Raw genomic sequence first — 20,586 nt, 5'->3', positions numbered from 1 at the left:
GCGGCGGAGTTTAGCGCAACAGTCGAAACTTTTTCCACTCTCGAATGAACAAACCTCAAACTTTTAGGATACTCACGGCCATGTTGCCGGACTTATGTAACTTGCCTTTAGAACAATATTCTGCTGTCCACAGCAAAAATGCCGTTACTTCATTCAAGATTTATCAAGTTTTTCTCTGAAGAATGCTTTATTATAAATGTATTTATGGATTATTTGGACAGGATCGCACCAAGGCGCGGTATCTTTGAACCGAGAAATAGAAGTTTGAAGTTTTGTTCGTCCGCAAGACTCAATGTTACAAACATTTTTTATTTGACAGGAGAACTTTAGGATCAGTTGACTTCGAAACTACTTCCGGCTAATTTCTGTCAAAATGCGACTTGATGCGTCGTTGTTAAACTCGGTCCAATTTTCTCTTTTCCTTTCAATAAGATTGTGTCATACATTCAAACACGTACTCAAAAAGTATAGAATAACTTTTCTGGCAATTGAGCAATTTACCAAAGCATTTAGAGAGCGATTGCGACGTTTTTTTTGCGCGCGGTGGTCCTCTAATCGTGCGTTGTTTTACTCACTTTTCTGGAGCATCTAGAGAAGAAGCAAAAAGGGAGAAGATAAAAAGGAGGAGGATGAGGAGGAATAGGGGAAAAAAATACGGAGGAAGAAGGAGAAAAAAGAAAGAGAAGTAAAGGAGGAGTTAAGACTTCCTATCTATTTCATTTGCACAGTCAGACTAGTTTCTGAGAGCGCTCGAACGGGCAGTGTATAAATCGCCTTCATTTACGAAGAATACTAAACGAGCACATCAGAGCACGTTTAGTTGCTCAGTGCCCCTTACACTTGGCTTCATCCCGGGCCCACAATCATCGAATTTACGCACTACCATCTACATATTCAGTAGCTTTTCTTTTATACATTTTTTTCTTCTTCCTGTACCTCTCCTTTTCCTTCCTCTGCTCATTAATTTTCCTCTTTTCCTCCTTCTTCCTCTTCTTCTTCGCCTTTCATTGTTTGATCTGTCCCTATTTGGCTCATGTTATCAAATATGTATGGAAGTTATCAAATATTTATTTTTTTCGAAAAAGCATTGAAAACTCTATGGTAATCACAATTTGATCGATATTAATCGCTCTACCTCTCTTGTATTAGCTAGGTGGTTTATTTTATGAATAAAAAAATGTCTCCGTAAAAACAGGATATGAATTTTTTTTTTAAATCACTATATCACGTTGACATTTTCTTCAAATATACATTTCTATAGCTCCTTTTTTAGAGGAGGATACGTTCTATGATAAATTTCTTGGCCGAACCCTATTTGCTACACGGACATCGCAACGCACAACTTTGAAAACTTTAAACGCAATTTTCTCAAAACTCAAAAACGCGACATCCTCTGTTCTTACGTACAAGGCTTCACTTGATATTATCTATAGAATTCTCAACTGATAGTGAGGGCTTACCACATTTTCGATTTTATCAATGGGAAAACATTGGGTGAAATTGATTATTTTTGAGGATCTCGGCAATTTTGTTGTAACCGAGTGGCAATGAAAGTGCAACTTCTCACACTACTATAAATTGCAACTTTTCAGTTGAAAAGTGCTGCTCGTATGTGGGCCCATCTGACAAACACGGAATTGGTACTCGTTCTCAACAATTGATACATCTTACGCGCGTTATGGCTCACCTAAAAATAAATGGTAAACTTTTTAATGGTCCTGGAAATGTGTAACTTGAGGGATGGGAAGTATTCCCGCTCAGGCAACAAAGTTTTAAATTGCAAGAAGAGCGAACCTGTTATTTTGAAGTGAGGAAGCACTAATTTCTGTCAATTACATACCACGCGACGTTTTATGAGTCTTAGCTCACAGAAATTTTCGGAGAGGAAATTATGCACAAGACAAAGTACCCCCGGCTTCTTCACACGCCTTCTAAAGCGTGCATTTACGCCGAAAACAGGTTGAATATTTATGGGTATAAAGTACCACATAGAACACCTCAAGATTAACACGGTCGTAATAATGCGACGGCTAAGCTTAAAAACTAAATATCTGAATAACAACGTTCCAAAATATTTGCTAAAACTTATTTTTCAGGCGTGAAAAATCAATTACATATCTTGAAATGTTCTCTGATTTTAAGTTTTTACCATATGGTGTGCAAAAATGTCAAGTCATTATGTGGCGCCATTGTACATTCAGATAATAAATGATAATGTGAAAATTTTGGAATGTTGCAACTAGCATTAGGTGGTTTAAGTAAGGTGCCATCAATTGATGATATATTTTGAATCTAGAATAAGGATATGAATTTCAAACTCAACTAACAAACTTCCCATTGGAGACTTTCAAACTTTAAACTGAGCTCAAAGTTCACCTCAGATAATTTCAGACCACAATCAGATTTGAGTATGGTTATTAAATCCGCCATGTCATTTTAATACGTGATATATTTGAAATTCGAAGACATAAATTCTAAGACCTTATACATTTGGCACACTAATTTCTGCTGTACATATGACAACTCTCTAAAAGTTTTAGCCCCAAACGGACAATGTGATTCAAATCCTTAAAATTAGGTTTAGGCTTAAATTAGGCACACAATGAGTGTAAATGTCATTTAATTACAGCGACGTGCTTATAATTTAATACCTCAATTCATATTTAAAAATGTTTGATTTAAAGTGCATACTCAAATCACTTCAATTTCAACTTTAAAACAGACAATTCTTTTATTTTCAAAAATGTTAGAGGCTCCTTGCATAAATTCTTAAAAAACACAGAACACAATTTCTGCAAGGCCCTACGGCGATGTTTAAGTATTAGGTAATAAGAGTTACTTTTTCGATCGTTTTTCCTCTTGCGTGTTTATTCGAAGTCAAGAAACAGCTCGTTATTTCCCTCTCATAATTTCGCTCGGGAAAAGAAACCGTTCAACTCTGAAAGATTTTCCTTATAATAACCTTATCTCCCGCCCGCTCTCCGTCGAGGGTGTATGGTATGTTTTCTGAATTAATTCCGTTAAGAAGTGAAAAATAAAGTATCAAAGCGGTAATTACGAATTCAATGAGCATGAATATTTATCCGGGGTCTTTTCCCAGGGATCGGGGTCAGTCGTTGGGTGGAAGAGTGGCGAGAGGGATTTTTCGTGCTATGAAGATACGATTTGCATAATCTGCGTGATGAAGTATAAATGATTTCTCTCCAGTTTCAAGAAAGTGCACATTTTTATTAAAGCAGCTACGTCTCAGATTATATTCAGCTCCGCTCATCTCGAGAAAATAGACAGAGAGAGGAATGTCTCGTCCATTTTCAACATCTGGTCCGAAACTGAGGGGCTTTTAAACCGTAACCAAGAGAGAATTGTAGGTGATAGGCGCACTACTGTGGGTGGAAATTGTTATTTATTGCTAATTTATTTCTATTAGACATCAAAATAAGATTCTGTGCCGTTTATACGACTCATTCATTGAGCGCTCCATATCTCGGAGTAACTTTCAAAAGCTTGCATCTGGAATAATTTTACTTATTTCCTCAGTTTCTAGTACGTAATCCTTGATCAGAGCCAAGCAGCGCTATCAGTTTGCGAGAAAAATTCACACACCGATTTTTTTACACAAATTTTTGTCACATTATTTTTTACTTTTTTGCACACGAATTTTCGTACAAAATTATTACAGAGTATGCTGTAAAAGGCAAAAAGAAATCACTCCTGGGTATGAGCTATACTGTTGATGAAAATGTGACGAAATCTGCAACTGCGCAAACTAAGATTCGTTACTCCATATTAATCGAATTGAACGGAGACTTGATTGCACATGTAAAGTATTTATTTAAAGCGCAGATAAACAGTAAACTGACAAAATGGGAAAACCTATTAATCCTATAATACGGTTTGTAGTATAAGGACCACGAAAAACTGCAAGTTTGGGTCGAAGACACAAGACGTGTAGGCTAATTGGCATTACCTAATTTTTTTGCACCCCACCCTTGTATGACGGTTTAGAGCATAAGTATGAGCCGGAGTTTGTTGCGGCCCTAAACCCGCAGTGTGTAACCAACCACCTGTATTACGCAAAAAACCTATTTGACGCCAATTGTCCGACTAATTTCGTGTCTCCTATGCATATTGGTTTTCCCCGTGGAACTTCTTTTCCTGCGGCTCTATCCCCTACACATGAATTTTCAACACTTCCATTGTCCCTAGGGATGACGATTTTTAATCGATTTTTTACGCCGAAAAATCGATTGAATCGGATCGGCTTTTTGAGGGCGATTAAAAATTGAAATCGATTTTTCGAGCCGGAATTGAAATATTGGAAGAAAAAAATCGAACTCTCCTGCGTTAATGCGTTCCGTTCTACCACTCTCTTTTTGCGTCGTAGTATCTTGATTTATTTTGCGAGGAAAGTTCCGTACTCTTAAAGAATGTCTGAAATTCTTAATATGTTGGATAGCTTTCAATTTCGTATGATATTGTGCATCGCCTCTGTTGTGAAATACTTTCTTGAGGCGCCACGCCGTGGCACGCTGCGGCGCGGCGTCCGACCGGCCAGCGCGTAACGCGCACTGGCCCCTACAAACCTAAGGGGATACTTCAAGCATTGCGCACCGCGTGAAGTATCCCCTTAGGTTTGTAGGCGCCAGTGCGCGCTTCGCACCAGTGGCACGCCGCTCAGCTCTGTGTTAGGCTCTAATTTTTAGACTCGCAGAGTCAGCGTTTTTCAACTCATGATTTTGACATGTTTGCATACTTTGCATGAATTATAATTATTTAAATTGATGAAAAAATATGTTATGAAGGAAAATTAATATATGTTTTGTAAATATTAAGGTGATTCTGTGTCAAATTTAATGATTTTTAAAGCATTTTAATTTTATCTTTTATACATTGTGCTTTTACTGTGCTGCAGCGTAGTGTACGCGCAACCAAACGCTCAAAATTGGACGTGTTTGGCTCTAAAAATCGATCTACAAATGAGTTTAAACCAAAGATTGCGTGCTTTTTGGTTTTTCCTCTTTTATTCATTTTTGTATTGTTTCTCTGGACACAACTACGGCTCATTCAGATCAATATCGATGTCATCGCTTGGAAAATGTTTTACAAATATTTACCACGTTTTAAAAATGTAATTTTTTTTAAAATGAAGTGATATTTTCATTAAAGAAAGGGTATACATGAGGTATATTTTACATCGAAAATTTTAAGGATAGAAATAAAACCAAACATTCCCTAGTGACAATTTGTAAAGATGAATCAAAAGAAGGAGGTAACATTTCATTACAAAAATGAGTTACAATAACAACACCCCCTTCTCTCTCAATTTTCTCATTTCGATATTGTGAGTATAATTTTACATACGGAGTCCCGGCCGTAAGGCCTAGATTCTGTGAAATCCGAGTTTCATTTCAAGTTCAGTCTTAGTAGAAGTTATATTTTTGGCGCCGACCATGAATTTTCAAGTGTTTTAAAATCGATTTCGAAAGAAAATCGATTTATTCCATCCGATTTTAAAATCGAGTGGATGTTTTGCTGAAAATCAAATCGATTTATTCGAAAAGATCGTCATCCCTATGTTCACGGCTCCTCACCCTTACACTGAAAAAAAATTCTCGGCGTTTTTACCAAGGTCCGTTGGTACCTTTACCATCTCACTTGTTTACCAATTATTGGTAATTTTACCAAGACAGACTGGTAAGCTTACCTAAAAACCGGTATTTTTACTGTTTTTCTCAGGTAAGAATACAACATTTATTGGTAATCAATTCCCGGTAACTTTGCCATTTTATCTCGGTAATTCTACCACAGTCGATAAAAAACTTTTTACCGGGGTCCAGAAAAATTACCGAGAAAGTCGATAATTTTACCGAGATTTCTCGGTAAAATTACCAATACCATAAATGGTAATTTTACCAAAAAAAAACTGGGATCAAATAGAACCCTGAATTCTTGGTAATTTTACCCTTTTCTTAGTAAATACACCCAGATTTTTTCCAGTGCAAATCATCGATTAAACAGCACAACCCGGCATCAGCGCGTCGGGGTTGCCAGACCGAGCGGCGGAATCCGGGCCTCGGAGCCGGATCGGGCGATAAATCACGGGGAAGCGACAACGCGGGGGGCGCCCGGGTCTTAATTTCCGGTGCCGGGGTCGAAAGTGATCCGGCGATTTCGTCTGTGCGTAGACGTTTCCTCTCGCCTGGATCCGATTAAAATTGGCACATGGAACTTTTAATATGCCCGCGGCTGCTCACAAAAGGCCGGACCGCGCGGATTTCCGGATCCAGCCAGCACAAAAGCGGGCTCGCGAGTCGCGACCCGCCCCGGATTCCATGTGCGAATTCGTATCGTATTCGATAGTGCTTCGATGTATCGTCTGCTCCAACACAATAGGACATAACCTCAAAATTTTTATTTTTATTTTTACACACTGGAAAAAAAACACATTGGATCCAGAGTCCAGACTCTTAAAAACATCGACGAGAAAAAATACTCTTGATTCAATTAGATTTAAGCTTAAATCAAAAACGTAGCCTCTTAATTTGAGCGGATTTCCTTTTGATTTAAGCTTAAATCTGATTGAATCAAGAGTCCTTTTTCTTGTCAATGTTTTCAAGAGTCTGGACTCTAGATTCAATGTGTTTTTTTTTTTCCCCAGTGCAGATTTAATGACTTATACCCCTTCTTAGGGGTCTACAGCCGACTATAGACAGTATTTTTATTGTCGGGAGACATCATGGGGATTTTGGTACATCCATGCTCCGGTTTTCAGATTTTCAGGGATCAGGGTGGCAAAATTTGATGAAAAAAAAAAATCTTGAAATTTCTCTTGAAATATTTCGAAATTTCAGAAATTTAGAAAAGATATTGAAAAAAACCGGCTCTTTTTCATGTTTCGTAAAATGTAACGATTGCGACTTTCCTCTATTTTTGTGTGTTTGAGTGCGGGTTGCATACTGTAGCCCCTGAAAAATATGAAATATTTCGCAGCCTCGTGAAATTTCATTAAATATTTCACAGCCTCGTAAAATTTCTAAAATATTTCACTAAAATTTCCAATCTTTCTTCTTTCTTACGTTTCATGCCACCCTGACAGGGATTAAGGTCAAGTAGAATCTGTTTCTGCAGATCCGCTAGTCAGCCCCGTGAAAATTTGTCGCCCACCACCGCGGGGTGCGAACCCGGGACCTTCTGGTCTAGAGTCAGACAGCATTTCTGCAGTTTCACCATCGATATGTGGACGTATTTCTATCAAACGGAACTATGTGCGTTATGACGTGAGCCTTGATATGCACATATTCTCATGGGTCTCAGGGCTCATTTCTGAATGCACACAGTTCCGTTTGATAGAAATACAACCATGTATGCTCTCCCTATCTGGGTACTCCATGAGTGCTAACCTTTTATCTGTTGTATGCAATATTATAGATTTTCAATACAAAAATATCGATAATGATCGATATTCATAATGAATTTAATTAAAGAAAAAACACGATCGTCAACGTATGATAATGACCACTATATGCACTTAATTGCTATAGATATAGGTATCACTGTAACTAAAAGAATCTTAAATTTGCCGCCAAGAAGTATTTGTCCTCAAATTAAGAATTTTGCTGCTTAATTTAAACTACTATTTGCTAAACCCGAGCATTATTTATTGTATCAAGGAAAATTCAGCATGAATCAAGATAAAAAAATGCTTGGCGACAAATTCAAAAATCATCATGCTTTAGTCGAGCACAATTTTTCTTTTATTCAGTGTAAGCGTCATCAACTTCTACTGAGTTCCATGATCCACGACTGGAGAGCCCACTGTGCGTGAGATTGAAATCAAGGCACGTTGCAAGCAAATGGCGCGCGTTTCGACTGTTCCCTAATTCGTTTCATCGTCGCTCCAGGCCCGGGCCCTCGCCCCCGTCCCATTTCCCCGGTCGTCCCAACGGGAGAAAGTGTCTCCGGCACAGACGCCAACTTACAGGAGATCACTCATTTCCAATCAAACTTTGCGGCAATCGATAACTCTGTCATCAGAGTCTTGTGCGGGGAGACGAGAGGCATCGATTTTTCCATATTCAGAGAAAGAAATTACCGATACCAATCCGTCTTCATATTCCTGGCGCCAGAATGGAGATGTTGCATGCGTGAGGAATTTGCGATTTGACTGTTAATTCTTATGTAAAAGTTCGCAAGAAACACGATGGTCCCACTGGTTTTCTCTGAAATCGACTCCCAAGTTCAAAATAAGCTCTCAAGTTGAGGTTAAAATGGAGGGGATATCCCACGCTATCCTGAGAGTCCATCTCTAGATGAAGACAAACTCTCCATGCAAAGATAGGGAGCAAATACATTGACAGGGCTGCCACTTTATTTGGAGACTCCAACACTGTAAACACGGCATCACTGCTAATGTATTTGCTCCCTATCTTTGCATGGAGAGTTCGTCTTGATGTAGAGGTGGACTCTCAGGATAGCGTAGGATATCCCCTCCACTTTGGCCTCAACTTGAGAGCTTTTTCTGAGCTTGGGAGTTGATTTCAGAGAAAACCAGAGGCACCATCGTGTTTCTCGCGAACTTTTACAAAAAAAATTAACAGTCAAATCGTAAATTGCTCACACATGCAACATCTCCATTTTCTACATTTAAAATATACTAAGATTGCGGAGAAATCCGCGTCTACTTCAGAGTATTCATTTGTAACTTATTCGTCTTGCCAATATTATTGAAAAAGAGAAGCCTTTAAAAATAAGTCGATTATTTTACCCAAAATATTGGATTAAGAAACCTGTGGACGGAGCCCCTGAGACGTCTCCAAATACGAAAGTCAAACAAAAAGGGGCGCTATTTTTAGACGAACGAGCAAATATCGAGAAAACTCATCCTTAATTCATGCTAACCGATTCAAAGCTGAGAAAATTAAGACAATGCGCAGAGATCTGGGAAAGTAAATGAAACTTCTCGATCTATAAAGACAACTTGAGACAGCTGTGCTTTAAAATTTTCAAAATGGCTGCCATGAATATGTTCGCTCGGTCCCCAAGTGACGCGCAGCTGTGCCTTTTAAAAAATGATTTTCCACCACGGTTTCGTTCTCGCAAGGGTTCGTCATTCTGATAAGATGAACTTAAATTTCCATTTCCTCATGAGCCTCAGAGAGCATAGAATGATTTGAAGAACGCGGCTCATCAAAACAGGACACCTACGTCGGCAAAGCAGTGAAGCGGCGATGTTGAAGATCAGATGAGAATTCCCCGAATGCAACCATCAAAGCTAACGAAAAACTTGAGCACGCGAGACCAATGCACTGATGCCACGGATATTTCGTCACGGTAAAATTAAAATACTACACTCTTAATCCTTCATCTAAATGTTCTCGCAAGGACTAGCGAGCGCAGCGAAACTTTGAAGTTCAATTGCACCAAGTTGAGAAAAAAACATATTTAAACAATTTTACGTGAACATTCACTTAAAATTGCCAAGTTTACTTGCTCAACATTGCATCAATATGTAGGAAGTGAAAATATGATAACATGATTTCTTTATGATAATATTTGACTGAAATATATATAGCTATTTTGGTTTTAGTTAGTTGGTTTTAACTTATTTTTTAAGAGTTAGGGGTCATTAACACACAGCTACACGGTTGAGTTACCATCATTGTGGAAAGTCTTACCGTAATATTTAATTAGTATTCTTGGATATTTTACGAGTATTCTTTTTTTATTTTAATTTAAATGATTACTAACTATTTTCGTATCAAAATTTTTAAAATTCATTCTGTAAATACTAATTTTAGTAAAAGTTTATGGATATTCATGCAGCATATGATTAGAAAAAATTAGGCCTAAAAATTCTGCAAAATACATCCCATTTTACAGGTTACGAACCCTTGAATTCCAAACGTTCAAAGCATAGAAAAGGGTATGTAAAATTTAAAAATTTTAAAAATTTACAAAAATTTAAAAAACTTTAAAATCACTCACTTGCATAAAATTTTTCAATTTTTGAAGCGGACGCGTTTCGGAGGTGTTCCTGACCTCCATCCTCGGCGCGACTGGTCAATCAGATGATCTCGATCCGAAACGCGCCCGCTTCAAAAATTGAAAAAGTTTATGCAAGTGAGCGATTTTAAAGTTTGTTTTAAAAGTTTTTAAATTTTCGTAAATTTTTGAAATTTTAAATTTTACATACTCAACAACTTGTGTAGTGATTTAAACTCCTGTAACCTTTTCTCATAGAAAAGGGATCTCGGGCCAAAAAATCAACACAAGTTACTAAAAAAAATGTTTTGTTAGTTAACTGGTTCTAATAATGTTAAATATGTCCACCGTCCTCTTTCAAAATTCGTGTTGGACTCAAGTACGATCTTGGTTTCGAAAGAAATTTTTAACACCTGTTGAGTGGAGAGGTATCGCGCGTAAAAGAAGGCGCTTTGAGAGAGTGCGACTACGGTCTTTGCGGGAGATCCTTCAAATTAATTTAGAACTTGCTATCTAAAATGCACTTGAGCACACCGCTCTTCAATTTATGAATGCACGGAATTATTAAATGGTTAGGTCTTTGATTCGACTAATTTTTATCTCAGGGAGACAGCACATCTCTGGATCGAAAAATAATACTTTTATTGGGCGCCTGAATATATTATCATGACGAATCTATTTACTGGAACAGGCGGTTAATAGTTCAGAAAAAAACCAACTGCTCTGTAAACTGGACTCTATAAAAATTATACGCAACATTCCTTCTTACCCACCTCCTCTCGTCCTCCCTCCCTTCTTACCGGGGAAAAGTACGTCTCAAAAAAATAATGAAATCATTGATGTGATGGAGAAATAAATTAAAACTCGAAAAACAGTTTCAAGGAGGTGAGCAGAGAGCTGAAGACCAGAAAAATTTCGAATATTGAAGAATGAGCAGGCCAAGAGAAACTTCATCGAAGTTCCGCATGATGTAAGAATGCCCCTTAATTTGCATCGTAAAGTCAGTTCAAATAAATTATCAGAGGGCAGTAGAGGGTTAAAAGCTGATTCGAGGGGAACAAGTCAAATAAAAATACTCACAGTATGCAAAGGAATGAAATTTTACCATTGTTTGGAATTGTAGGCAATAAAACGGCCTCAGAGAACGAGTGATTATCACATAAATAAAGTCTACCCATTCACATTGTTGCAACCAGCGCGGTTGAATGCTACGAGAATTCGAATGAGAAATTTTTACTGCTTCATTTCATCGCTCGGCTAACGAACGAACGTGACTATTTTGAGATGGGCCCGGGGAAATATTGCATTACATGGAAACCAGGGTTCACGGCGAAGTGTAGTTATGCTTTTTTGATGGGAAGGTGGCGATTTGAAGGTGATTAATATGCTGCGTTCACAGTATTTTTTTATTACCGAGAGGTTTCGTGCAGTGAGAGGCTCTCCACTATATACTGCTGTGGATCGATTGTTGAATTATTATCGAATGACTTTATCGATAAATAACATTGATAAGATAGGGATTATTCGTCAGGGTTGTTTGAAAACGATTCAAAAATTGACTTATTGTTACTAGGATTGTGCGACTTCATTCAAGGAATTTTGGCTAATTTCAAACGCGCTATCTAGACGTTTTGAAATATGCGTCTGACAGAGATATTTTTTGCAATCTTATCTGTTTACTCGATATATCGCATAATTCAGATTGTATCCAAAAACTGAATCCTATCATTTTGGTGATGGTGACTAAAGAATGCAATTTTCTGAGCTTTTTGCAACAGCAATCGAAATAAGCTTTTAAGAGACTTTTTCTGAAGTCTAAAAGTGTATTTTTTACAAATACCTTACGTGCAAATAAGAAAAAAAAAACAGCAATTGCGGTAAAAAGCGCTGCAAAACGTGTATGCACCGATGGTGGAACACGAAATAACCGTAAATTAATTTTGACGAAAGAAAATCCTCTTGCAAAACGGTTGGTTTTTTTAAAAGTTGAAACGTTGACTGTTGGTGAAACATAGTAAAAAAAAAGGAAGTTTGTAATTATGGAACATAAAAAAATTTAATTTGGCGCAAGACAACAAGAAAGCAGCTAGAAAAAAATATTCAGACTCTGCATACCTAATAGAGGCTTGAGATAGGCATGTCACGAGAAATTGCGAGAGCTTTTAAATCTCTTAAAAAACCGAAATAATTAACCAAAATTTTTGTTCGCTGCGAGGTACCTACACATTTATTTTAATCTCTTTGAACAAAGGCTGTACGGATTTGAAGTTAGGAGCAGTTAGCTGAATAAGAAGTCATTTTTGTCGTCGGAATCGGAGCAGTCTAGCAGTCGAGAGTCATATGAGCATTGTGAAGTGTCGAGATTCAAGAGGTCTCATTGTGAATAAAGTGTTGCTTTCTGACATCTGAGCTTTTTGTGTTGCTGCTTTTTGTCCTTTGAGCTGTGACTATTCCTAGCTCCGTTCATGTAAGGGAGCCTCTATTTTTGAAGGTGGGCCTTGTCGTCTATTAAACTCCACGCATCCTGGGACTCACGTGCAATTTTAGTTACGTCATTGTGTACGGAGAGTGACGTATTGTATTAGACTAGACTGACTTCTCCTCCCTAACCTGCCCTCTGCCCTTTTCACGGGACGCTTCATCCAGACACGTTACTTAAACGAGAGGGTACAATATGCGTCACTCAATCCCAATTTGAAGCCCACTAAGTGCACGCACTAGCTCATGCGATTTATTGTTCGTTTCGATAGATAAAAAGAAAATGGACCATTCTATATCCATCTATGCATCGCTTTCTTTTTATGCATTCTGCAAAAAAAAATGGGGGAAAAAGAAGATGAAAAAAAAATTCGATCATATGAGCCGGAGGTGGGTGTTCCATCTCGATCGACCAATTCATAAATTACGTAACGCTTCATAAATTACGTAACGCTTCATAAATTACGTAACGCTTTATAGGGGAGGTGTTATGAGCCCGGATTACGCTGCCGTGCTGAGGAAAAACGCCGTATGAACATTCGAGAGTTGCCAAATTTCCTCCAGATATATATCTATTTTTGAGGAAAGTTATGAGTATTTCGCCTCGAAATTTCCTAGAACTGTAGATAAAATTGGGAACAAAATTATCCGAAAAAAGAGAAGAAAAATCTTCATAGGTTTACCAGGAAATTATTTTTTTATCAGAGAAAATTTGGCAACGCCTGAAGGTTCATACGGCGTTTTTCCTTAGCGCGGCAGTACGCTGCGTTACAAGGGAGAAGGGTCCGTACTGGCGGTACGCAACCCTCTCTAATGGTAAGAAACACACAAAATCATATGAGAAATGGCGGAATTTTACTACTTCTCTATAAAAAAGATTAATTTTTGTGGAAGAATTAAAAGAAACGCTCGTGAAATCCAAAACTCATATCTTACTCTATAATGTTAAGTCATGAGAGTAACGCACAACGCCTGAGGTGTAGAACGCTTTGAGAAGTGGGACCGTGAAGCGGTCAGGAAGCGCACCCCTATGATAATAATTTAAAAGAAGTAAATCATACTGGCTGAAAATTGTATTACTACGTCAAAAAATTGGCACGTCAATGTTGAACCTCCAAAATGTCAACTGTCTGTTATCTACGCACCACTGTCACTAGTCTGAAAATAGTCTAGTAGTAGTGTCAAATTGGAGAAAGGAGGAAAATATCAGCAAAAATTCTGAGAAGTGAATCGGCCGTCACAATTTTTTCTCACTTTCGCGATTTTACATGTAAATTAAAAAAATGATTGAAAGCGCTCGTGGTATATTTCTACGTCCAGAAACAGGCTCAAAAATAAATTCATGCCCTTCATTTATAACACAATTTGAATTTTTTATTCTGCGATCCACCAAAAAAAAAAAATGAAAAAAAAAAAAAAATACAAACAATGCGAGTTACTGATATTATTTTGTCTCATTGAGAAACCTCGATTTTCAGGCAAACGCGGGCTTAAATTTGTACATTTAGGCTAGAATCAAGCGACGTATTCATCAAAACAATAATACGACTATTCGTGTTGCCATGTCGGGCGTATAGCATAGCAGTGTAATTGAAGGCACTTTTTCGCGATCGAAACTATGTCTCTGCCTAGTTTAAACTGAGAAAATCCAGCTCGAGTTGGTTCCCTTCCGTGAATTCGGTTGCGATCTTATGAGAGGCCAAGACGGAACCAATTTCGAGTTTCTTCCCTTCTCTGTGAAATGACTTCGTCTAATTCATTGGAAAATAGACAGGAGAAACCAGCCATTTTAAATGCTTGTAATTATAAAGTTAGAGTTAAAAATTTAATTATTCATATTTTAATAAATTCCAAATACGTTTTGTAGTAGACGGATGGTAAAACTTTGGTTGTTTTAAGAGATTGAGGATGGTAGCGCTAAATCTCCCGTCTAGATTTTCTCACTAATAATTAATGTGAAAGTTATACATAGACATATCAATTATTTAAATAAGCTTGAGTCCTAGGACTCACCAGTTACCTTATCTACTTACCCTGTACATTTAACTATACAGCGATCTTTTAAAAACAATTAATACCATGTGGTCTTTTTTATCAATGAAAGTTTTAAAGAAAAATCTCAAAACGGTTAAAAACGCGTCGATTCCGTCCCCCTAGAAAGATAAAAGTGACACGTCGTCAAGCTCTCACGTCAATGGAAGAAAATACAAATACATGAATTCGGTGGTTGTGCGTACCTGTTATTGTTAGGAGACAAGGCTGCAGTGAGAAGAAATCATAGCGACCCGTGTAAGGGAAATTCGACACGACACGTATAACACATTTAACACAGAACACTCAGAACATTAACACAGAACACCGATATTTTAACACGAAAAGCACACACCGAGGGGAGCGATCAGTTCAAAAACTACGCGCTTAAATTCCGCTTCAGCCACTCAATCAGGTTTCACACTCATTTTCGTAGCGCGGAGGAGAGGAATTTCTAGCGTACCATCCTTCGAAACACATTTTTCCTACGCAAGCTTCGAATATTCTACGTTTCTTCGCCAGTTACACGGCCTCAACGAAATCGCACGCGGCTCGCAAACCTGTAAGCTTCAGCTTCAGCTGAATTCCATATTTCGTTTCAACTGCGAACCAGAAGGTGAATCGAGTTTGCTACTTTAACGACATTATTTCCTGTTTGTTATTTTAATTTGCTTGGTTTTCATCCAGTTAGTAATCCGTTTAAATGTCATTCAAGGAACTGAAGATGAGAAATTGTCTTCATTCTTATTGGCATGATTCTTGAAACTGCCAGGAGACATGGCAAATCCATAGTAATCGCGTTACAGGTGCCCATATGATAAGCTTTCGATGCGCTTTACATGGCACGGAGGAACATTTTTTGAAACTCCTCAGTAATGCTTGTTTACGTTAGGGGTTAGAAAAGGTTGGGAAAGGATTTAAGCTCGAATGAAAAAACAGTTCTAATTACGGATGACTTGAGATTAGAGATGTAAGCAATTAGAGACCTTTGAAATACGTCGGGAAAACGCACAAATAATGTAAGTTACAATTTGCTGGAAGGCCTAGGGTCATTTAAAGCGAAGAAAATAAAGGGGTATAAAAAATAACAATACTTTTAGTCACGAAGAGCTTGAAATTTTAGATTTGAATGATGATTAGAGAAAGTAAAATTACGTCAAAGAGATGCGAGTAACTTCTTCAACGGAAATCCCTTGGCGTTAAATGACGTATGGAATAAAGCTTAGGAGAATAGTTCTAATCATGAATGATAAATAATAAAGATAACGTAAAACAATGCCGACAAAACGCACGTGGAATGCGAACTACACTCGGAGGCGGGTTTGCGTAGAAAAAGGGTAGAAAAAAGGTGACTAGAAAAATTGGCCCCGGAGAGTTGCGAGTTTGGGATCGGGTTGGAGGGACAACTAGCTAGCGGGGCTCGGTAGGGCTCGGGAGGGATGCTCGCGGCGTGGAGACCGGCGGCTGACTGAAGGGACCGAAGCGCGTCCCGATTTGAGCCCTCAAATTCGAGCTCCCCGTGGCCGCACGTATGTTCCCGCGCCCGCCACCGGGTCGGAATGCGCTGTCAGCCCTCCGATCTCCTCCTGCCGGGCCCGAAGATCAGCACCCCCCCCCCCCATCAACCGCCCCCCCCCCATCCCCCGTCCCCCGCCTGCCGTTCGCCCTGACAGGGCCGACACCTGTGGAGCTTCCGCGCTCCGTTGCCGGTGGCGCCCGCGAAAGCTCTCACTGCCTAGAATCCCTTTATACTGAGAGTCAAGATAATGTGAATCCATTTCTGATTGGTTCCCGTATTTTAGGCCTTCACAGTGTCACAAACGGGAATAAGGATTACATGTTCACCGATTGCAAAGATTATAATCTGGAATGGACCAGGGAATTAAGGGTTCGGCGAGGAACAAACGGAATGAGAGAAGGAACGGAGAAAGGAATTTAAGAATGGGCCGATCAAAGATTACAAAGAACGTTCAATTTCTGTGATCTTTATTCCCGTTCGTGACTCCATGAGGGGTGTTGTCTTGACTCTCAGTATAAAGGGACTCTATCACTGCCGTGCTAAGGAAGGACGCCGTATGAACATTCGAGAGTTGCCAAATTTCCTTCGATAAAATACTTATTTTTAAGGAAAGTTATGAATTTATGAGTTATGAAAAAGTAGTTATGGTAGTTAAAAGTGGTTAAGTATACTGCTGTGCTAAGGAATAACGCCGTATGAACTTTCGAGAGTTGCCAGATTTCCTTCGATAAAAAGTTTATTTTTGAGGAAAGTTATGAATTCATGAGTTATGAAAAAGTATAGTTATAGTAGTTAAAAGTGGTTCAGTATACTGCCGTGCTAAGGAATAACGCCGTATGAACATTCGGGAGTTGCCAAATTTATTTCGATAAAAAGTTTATTTTTGAGGAAAGTTATGAATTCATGAGTTATGAAAAAGTATAGTTATAGTAGTTAAAAGTGGTTAAGTATACTGCCGTGCTAAGGAATAACGCCGTATGAACATTCGGGAGTTGCCAAATTTCTTTCGATAAAAAGTTCATTTTTGAGGAAAGTTATGGATATTTTTTCTTGAAATTTTCAGGGACTGTAGCTGAAATTGCGAACAAAATTACCTGAAAAAATGGAAGAAAAATATTCATGAGTTTACTAGGAAATCCTTGTTTTATCGAAGGAAATTTGGCAACGCCTGAAGGTTCATACGACGTTTTTCCTTAGCACGGCGGTGTAAAGTTATGAGTTATGAAATTTTCTGGAGAAGGATATCGTGCACGATATCAGGTCCTGGCAGTTGGTCTGGTATGGACATGCGCGAAGGATGGCAGGCGCTCGGTTGCCCAAGCAGGTTTTCGAGTGGGTTCCTCCCGGAAGTCGACGGCGTGGACGTCCTGTGTAAAGTTGGTGACAAGGAGTGGAGAAGGAGATCAGAAGGTGCCAATTGCTTGATGATCTCTGGGAGGATAGGGGGCAATGGCGATTGGGCGTCGCAGAGCGCGAGGCTGGGCTGTGAAAGCGACTTTAATGTATGTAAGAATATTTTTCTTCGAAATTTTCAGGAGCTTTAGGTGAGATTGCAAACAAAATAATCTGAAAAATTGGGAAAAAATATTCATAAGATCACAAGGAAATTCGAGTTTTATCAAAGGAAATTTGGCAACGCCTGAAGGTTCATACGGCGTTCTTCCTTAGCACGGCAGTTCAGCCGTGGCGTGTCATTGGCAGGCCCCGGCAAAAGGAGGTATGCTGGGCGTGCGGTGCACACGCTGGAAAAAAAACTCCGGCCGTGGAAGCCGTACTTACGGGTTATATAGACATACCGTCCGCGTTCCAGCACTGAGGTGAGGTATCACGCCTCAATTGAAGGCGTTTTCGAATCTTCCGAAAACCGAAAAGCCAAGCGGGGACGATATTTTTATAAATTATTCTGCAAAAGTTATCCATTTGTGAAATACAATCCTGGCTTTAGCCCCCTTAAGCTACGGCCTTAACGGTCAAAACTGCAGTAGCGGCAAAGGAAAACCGCAAAACCAAGCGGGGACGCTACTGCGATATTAAGCTTCCGTCGCCTTGTTAAGGCGCACGGATACAACTATTTGAACTCTCCGGAACGCGTGAGGTATCACGCCTCAATTGAAGGCGTTTTCGAATCTTCTGTATTTACAAGACGAGATTTTCCAAATTGTTTCGCATTATATTGTTCATTTGAGTTCCTTTTTTTATTTAGTCAAATTACTCCTGCTTCTTAATATTTAATTATTCTGCAAAAATTATCCATTTGTGAAATACAGTCCTGGCTTTAGCGCCCTTAAACTACGGCCTGAACAGTCGGAACTGCAGTAGCGGGACCGGAAAACCGAAAAACCAAGCGCTGACGCTACTTCAATATTAAACTTCCATCGCCGTGCTAAGGCGCAGGCATACAACTATTTAAACTCTCCGGAACGCGTGAGGTATCACGCCTCAATTGAAGGCGTTTTCGAATTTTCTGTATTTAGTTAAAGGACACGCTTTAATCGGATATATGAAGAAGTTTGAGCAGGCCGCAACGCATCGAGAAACATTGTTCTTGGTTTTGGTATTGGGATCTGCTTGTGGGTTGCAGTATAGACCATTTACCAGACCGAGGTGCCCTAGACCACAGGCACGGTATAGACAGACACTGCACCTCAGAGTGGGTCTGAACATCCAAAACAGAATCTCAGATCAATTAATGTCTGCTCGTCTACGGAACGTTGAGCAGAAATTTGAATCGAGTGTCAATACTGAGAATGTGTCGTACGAGGAAAGTTGAGAATGATCAGAGACAAAATTCACTCCAATCCAAAAGTATGAGTCACACTGTTGTGGTTGGAACTGAGGCAGGTGTTGGGAAGTTTCCGCAAAAATTCATTTTCGAACAGGAATGGTCACATGTGTTTTCTGCGTTTCACGTGCGGTTTTCTGAGGATTTACCAGAATTTCCACATGCCATCGAGAAAATATGTATAAGTACAGTAATTTTTGAAAAATAAAGACATAAAGAATAATTTTGCAGAATTGTGATTTGGTAATATCAACACTCCACGGTTCATACATACGATTCCTAGCCTTCAGGAGCCTGATTTAATGGCGGTGCGAAAAAGTCGCGGAGACTCCAATATTTTCAGACGCACCTTCACAGAGCCATAAAAAAACTACGAACACACAAAACCTCGATCTGAATTAATTTATTTTAATTCATAACCTGCTGCTCGGTTCTACTAACTCTTGTTATCCTTCAACATTTGGTTGAGATTTGGTGCATTTGACTTGACCTATGAATGAAGTACCAGTTTCAAAAAGGTTCCATTTGAGCCAAAATGTTACTTTGGCAAATTAGTCAAACGGCATTACGATTCTAAGAACAGTATGTGAAGTTTGGCTGCAATGAGAAGTCAAATTTGACTACAGATGGTAGAGCCGGTCCTAAATCAAAATAGACATGTTTATGAACCTTATTTTTTTAAAAAGAAAGTCACTCTATACATATCTTCATTTAACATTTGTAGAAAATGATTGTTCCTGAAATACGAATCATCCAGATAAATTGGGGAAAAGAGGTTTTTGGTAGTGTTTTACCCTCGTCCTTCTCTTTCCACCGAAAAAAAAATCAATCAATCAATGCAAAAAACCTATATTAAATTTTAATCATTAATTGATTATTACGATTTCACAACGTAGCAAATCGACGAGCACCCTCTTGTAACTCATCATAAAAATATCCCGCCAGTCATCTCTCATTAACGGCGTAGTAAATTGACGCAGGCCCCCCTCGAAAAAGCTTCCACACTCCCAGGTACCACGAAGAAGGTCACCTTCCACGTGATTTCCATGGATTTTTCTCCCTCCGTACTACTCTATGAACGTAATACGCAGCTCAAAAGTGTCAATAGAAATTTTTTATGAGAAAAGTTGACAAGTTTATACTTTAGCTTTACTTATACTGTGTTTCATATTTTATGTGGTCTCATATAGGCGTCGGTCGATATAATACCTATTCAAAAAAATTACACAATTCAGTTAACTTCAGGCATCTCCGATCAAAATTCAGTTTTGTGTTTCCCAGTAAAAATGGCTTATAGGTAATCACGGCATTGCTCTGACGTCATAACGTTTGTTGTATGGCAGTGTGACATCAATGTGATTCTCAACGAGTTCTTCACACTGGTACGGCTAACACTAGGGTGACGTTGGATTTCGTTAGACTTACATCACAAAAATCTGTTCTACGAAGCAATGTGATGTCAGACTGATAAGGCCAATATGATTCACTTTTGCCGGGAATCGTTCAAAGTATAGTGAGGAAAATTTGGCAACAATGAATCAGATATGAACTGATACATGAATGAACCTAGGTTCTAGGAGAAAAACTACAATTTTCAGTTTTGTTGCACATCGATAGTGAAACTAGCAGACCGCGTCTCTCGGTTTGCAACGTTGCAGCTCTTTTATCACATTAAGTATACTACCAAGGACTTATGGCGTGAAGAGCTACTGGGTGGTTTCACGATAACTGGAATAGTTTTGTCGCCGTAGCAGACAACACATTTTTCGGTCATATTTTTAGTTGAAATGAAAAT

At 38.9% G+C, this 20,586-nt stretch overlaps 1 protein-coding gene across 19 annotated transcripts in view; it reads right to left on the bottom strand.

Annotated features, from left to right (window-relative positions):
- Positions 1-15,960, bottom strand: part of cac (calcium voltage-gated channel subunit cacophony) — a 400,227-nt gene extending 384,267 nt beyond the window's left edge. For 16 of the 19 annotated variants that reach the window (XM_072299262.1, XM_072299252.1, XM_072299260.1 and 13 more), the window contains exon 1: positions 14,697-15,960. The gene's annotated coding sequence lies outside the window, so the exon portion shown is untranslated. The remainder of the gene's footprint in view (positions 1-14,696) is intronic. The other 3 variants (XM_072299266.1, XM_072299267.1, XM_072299259.1) reach the window with 1 other exon arrangement.
- Between the last annotated feature and the right edge of the window lie 4,626 nt (positions 15,961-20,586).

The sequence above is a fragment of the Bemisia tabaci genome, chromosome 4 (assembly GCF_918797505.1).
Source record: "Bemisia tabaci chromosome 4, PGI_BMITA_v3".
NCBI classification, from domain to species: domain Eukaryota; kingdom Metazoa; phylum Arthropoda; class Insecta; order Hemiptera; family Aleyrodidae; genus Bemisia; species Bemisia tabaci.
Note: the sequence above shows the minus strand (reverse complement) of the source record. Positions and strands in the feature narration are given on the sequence as shown.